This window comes from Alosa alosa, chromosome 1 (genome assembly GCF_017589495.1).
Source record: "Alosa alosa isolate M-15738 ecotype Scorff River chromosome 1, AALO_Geno_1.1, whole genome shotgun sequence".
Taxonomy (NCBI): domain Eukaryota; kingdom Metazoa; phylum Chordata; class Actinopteri; order Clupeiformes; family Clupeidae; genus Alosa; species Alosa alosa.
Window position 1 is genome coordinate 5,678,924 of NC_063189.1, and position 5,000 is coordinate 5,683,923.

The 5,000-nt window shown below is 42.6% G+C and overlaps 1 protein-coding gene across 1 annotated transcript in view; it reads right to left on the bottom strand.

Moving 5' to 3' along the window:
* The window catches only part of LOC125299147 (receptor-type tyrosine-protein phosphatase mu-like), a 171,775-nt gene that overhangs the window by 22,721 nt on the left and 144,054 nt on the right, over positions 1-5,000 (bottom strand).

The following is a 5,000-nucleotide window of genomic DNA, read 5'->3' on the forward strand; positions in this document are numbered from 1 at the left end:
TAATAATGTCATGAAAAGCAATCAAGTTATGAAACGAGACGTTGCCAGAATAGTTTGCCATTATCTTTGCTAAGTGAGGGCTATATTTTATTAGGCCTATAAGGGTACAAGCAGAGAAAGGAACATGTGGTTTAGTCTGTAGGACTACTGCATCAAAATCTAAGCCTACACAATTCCTCACTTTACTCGACTTCTTTCTTATCTTCAAACGACCTGACCTTTATTTGCATGGGAAAACACTGAGAGCATAAACTGTCGTAATGAAAACATGACAAAGCCATTTGACTATCTTGTTCATAAAAGATGGTGACAAGACTTCTCATTTTGATGACACTGTTACTTTCATTGACATAAATACTTGCTTTTGAGGAATGGACTATCCATTTTGAGCAAGTGACATGCTTTTGCAGGTTATCCACTAGGTTTTACAGTTTGCACTAATTGTTTTGAGAAATGCACTTGAAATGCACTAACTGCTGTGCAAATGTTAAGTGATGAGAGGAAAGAACCAAAGCGAGTGAGAAAAACTGTAATCAAATAATTTTGCTTCATAACCCGCTCAATACCACTCTCATCCTTGTCTGAAATATTGATTAGTAGGCAAAAGCCTATAGTAGCCTGATAAAAAAAATGCTCAGACGGATTTAGAGGGTTTATATATATAGATAGATAGATAGATAGATAGATAGATAGATAGATAGATATATACTGTGCATTGTTGATAGATAGATAGATAGATACATGTAGATAGATAGTTAGATAGATATACTGTGCATTGTTGATAGATAGATAGATAGATAGATATACTGTGCATTATTGATAGATAGATAGATAGATAGATAGATAGATAGATAGACAGACCATAATCATTAGGCTATCTATCTAATGGGAGACTTCCCCAATCAGCCTGGCAGAAAAGCTGTGGCAGGTTCCATTAGAACTCTCAGCGACTAAGAAGAAGCTATGTAATGAGGAAGGGTTCCAGGTCCCATTAGAACTCTCAGCTCTGAGGAAGGGTTCCAGGTCCCATTAGAACTCTCAGCGACTAAGAAGAATGAGGAAGGGTTCCAGGTCCCATGTAATGAGGAAGGGTTCCAGGTTCCATTAGAACTCTCAGCGACTAAGAAGAAGCTATGTAATGAGGAAGGGTTCCAGGTCCCATTAGAACTCTCAGCGACTAAGAAGAAGCTATGTAATGAGGAAGGGTTCCAGGTTCCTTGGTGAGAGAAGCAGTAATGCAGCAGGTCCCAAGTCCCACTGCCATGTAATGAGGAAGGGTTCAGGTTCCTTGGTGAGAGGAGCAGCAGCTTTTCAAGCCACTGAGTGAGAGGGGCGTCCCTTTGAGCTCTCAGGCCCATATCCAATCACAGATGCAATATTTATCAGCAGGGGCCAGCAAGAGGCAGTCTGCCTCAGCGGAGGACCAGCCAGAGATGATTATTTCCAACAGTCAAGAAAGGAAGAAGTAGACAAAGAATAATAAAAAGACGACAGAGATGACAAAGAAGAAGAAGAAGAAAAAGAAGGAGAAGAAGAAGAAGAAGAAGAAGAAGGAGAAGGAGAAGAAGAAGGAGAACAAGAAGAAGAAGAAGAAGAAGAAGAAGAAGAAGAAGAAGAAGAAGAAGAAGAAGAAGAAAGAAGAAGAAGAAGAAGAAGAAGAAGAGAAGAAGAAGAAGAGAAGAAGAAGATGGAGGAGAAGAAGGAGAAGAAGAAGAAGAAGAAGAAGAAGAAGAAGAAGAAGAAGAAGGAGAAGAAGAAGAAGATGGAGGAGAAGAATGATATGTAATATGTGCCTGCCTAGACACACCTGAGACTGAGAAAAACTGTAATCAAATAATTTTGCTTCAAAACCCACTCAATACCACTCTCCTCCTTGTCTGAAATATTGATTAGTAGTCAAAAACCTATAGTAGCCTGATAAAATATACATATGTGTTGTGCATGCATTACTTGAAAAGAACTAGCTCCAGTTATGTATGAACAGTGAAGGTAACAATCTCTTGTGAAAAACGTGACTTTGAAGAAGTGAAAATTGAACAATATGAACTATGAATATTGAACAACTTGAAGCTACATCTATAAGTGTGAACATGCTTAACAAAATATGGGAACAAAACATGGGAACTAAACGTGCATTACGAATATAATCAGTGGGAGCCCTGCTTGTTTCCCTGCAACAAGAAGCTTCCATCTGGGGGTGATGGAAGACAGTGACACCCTCAGTGTGTTTTTGAAATGTCCAGTCGATTCATAATTTGGTCGCAGTCATTGCCAAAAACCGGCCTCGCATAGATACGTGGTGGGAAACGTTTTCAGCTTTTTGCGGCTATCTCGGGATATTCTGCTTTGGTTTTGATCCAAAAACCAGCCAGAGAGGTTTCTTTATACACACTCTTAAGACCACCGTCATTTGCAATTTCGATCTTCCTCCTGCGCTGACAAGTTAGGACTATTCGGGATATTGACAAATGGGTTGCGGACACACTCATTGGTTTGCCGTGGATCTTTGGAGGATGGGAAGTAACGTTCAAACTCATTTGAAAGCGCAACAAGGTGATCGCGCACCAGCTGCGAGAGAAAGGGCCCTGCCTCTCTCCCAAAACCCCCACTACTGTTTAGAACATATCAAATACACCCCGGTCCACTCGTCGTCCCCACAAATCAAGCTTGGCTTTAAATGCAGCGACTTTATCTGCCAGTTTAAAGACAGTCGTCATTCTCCCCTGGAGTGACAGGTTGAGGTCATTAAGCAACCCGAATATGTCACACAGGTAAGCGAGTTTTGACACCCAGTCCTCATCACTAAAATGTGCAGCTAACGGTGACAGTGAAATCTCTGCAGCGGCTCTCGCAACTCAAACACTCTGGCCAGTGACCTGCTAAAGATGCTTGTATTTTGTTGCTCATTCTAGCAGTTTAGCTAACTTCGTGTGACACTACCGTTCGCCAAGAACTGATCAAGTGAAGTGAGCTGACCTGAGGCTGTGCAGCGCTGAAGGCAATACTGTATGTAAAAGTGTTGAAGGCGGGACAGACAAACGTAAGAAAATAGACCTTGCAAAATGCAAAAATGCGTAAACAACTGCATATAGGCCTATGCCATGTAAAAACGTGACATTATTGCGAATTAAATTTAGTTTAGTTTGCATGCATTTTTTTTAAACTCATGTCGTAGGCTACGGCCCGGTTAGGAATGTCCTGCGGCCCGGTACGGGTCCGGCGGCCCGTGGTTGGGGACCGCTGTTCTAAAGGTCATAATTGCATTTGGTATGCATGCATTGGTTTTCTTTGTGAATATTCAATATCCCAGAGCCACTGTGTAGAGCTTGTGTGTCTGTGGGTTTGAGTGTGTGCGTGTGTGTGTGTGTGTGCGTGTGTGTGTGTATGTGTGTGTGTGTATGTGTGTGTGTGTGTGTGTGTGTGTGTGTGTGTGTGTGTGTGTGTGTGTGTGTGTGTGTGGCGTCCGAGATGATACAGCTGCTCGGTATGCTTGTGTTATGTTCAGGTGAGTTGTGTGAGTCTCTGCATCTAATTGATCCACTAAGGAGAGCGATGAGGCTCCTCAGGTAATTAAACATAACAGACAATTATGCAGATCCACACTCCACTCTACAGACTGGGAGCAAATTAGAGGATCATCGTCGGCTGTATGTGTGTGTGTGTGTGTGTGTGTGTGTGTGTGTGTGTGTGTCTGTGTGTGTGTGTGTGTGTGTCTGTGTGTGTGTCTGACTACCGTTATTTCCCAAATAAAACTCATGGGGTACATTTTGCAAACTTTCTGCAGCAATGAGGTTAATACACTTTCCACAAGTAATGACCTTTCAACTCCTGCTCCTGCCCCAGTCAAAGGTTTCAAATGTGTGAGTTTTGTTAAGTATGTGCATCATCCTGCAAGAGCATATCTCTATAAGTCTATATGGATAAGTCTCTGTGTTAGAGTGCACTACTGTTTTACATCAGTGTGTGTGTGTATGTGTGTGTGTGTGTGTGTGTGTGTGTGTGTGTGTGTGTGTGTGTGTGTGTGTGTCTATCAGCAGCTGGGTGTGGCCCAGGTGTGACTTGGTTCTGGCTGTGAATCAGCGGCTCAGGGCCAGATGATCCATAAAAGACTCTGGTCTAAGAACAACCAAGGATCTGTTTTTGAATGATAACAAGCGTAAACTTTCATTAATGATGTTAATTGGTGTAATCATCCATTGACAGGAGTGTGTGTGGCATTCAGTATCGACTTGTATGGACGTCTTCTTCTAACTAAGATGGTGGCGACTAAAAGAATAATTCAAACAGTCCTTTTTTATACTCTTTCTGTAGACTTGCAACGTTTTGGCGGCCTCTCCACAGTATCACAGAAGTGTAATGATGTTAGTGTCCTAAAGTAGCAATTTACTTTGACGTAGCAAGCTTGCTACTTCATTGTAAATACTTAATCTTGTCTTAGTCAAAGCTACACTGATTAACGTTGTTTTGGTCCCTAACGAAAGATTACACTTATTATCGTCCAAAAATAGTCCACAGGTATTTTTTTAGGCCGGAATTGTCCTTTGAGTCAGTGTGTGTGTGTGTGGGGGAGCTTGCAGCGGCACCTCCACCATTATCCATCCATCAGCCTTAAACTGCAGGGTCGGCCACAGAGCCGGCCAGGCCAGATTAAGCAAATGACAAACGGGGCCCCAGCGATCAGGCCAATCCATCTGCTTATCTGCTTTATGCATGGCTCTCCTGAGCCAGGCTGATTAATCGCACACAGAGAAACGCATGGCTGCCCAGGGACCACGCAGAGCAGGCACAGGATGATCAGTACAGAGTACAGATGTCAGACACATGGTGCACACACACACACACACACACACACACACAAAGGCACACACACACACATACACATACCCGCACACACACACACACACAGATACACGTGTCTGCAAATGACTCACAACTGAACATATGAGTACAGCAGGGCTGAATAGAGGAATAGAGATCTGCTGCATATTTGGAGTTCTTAC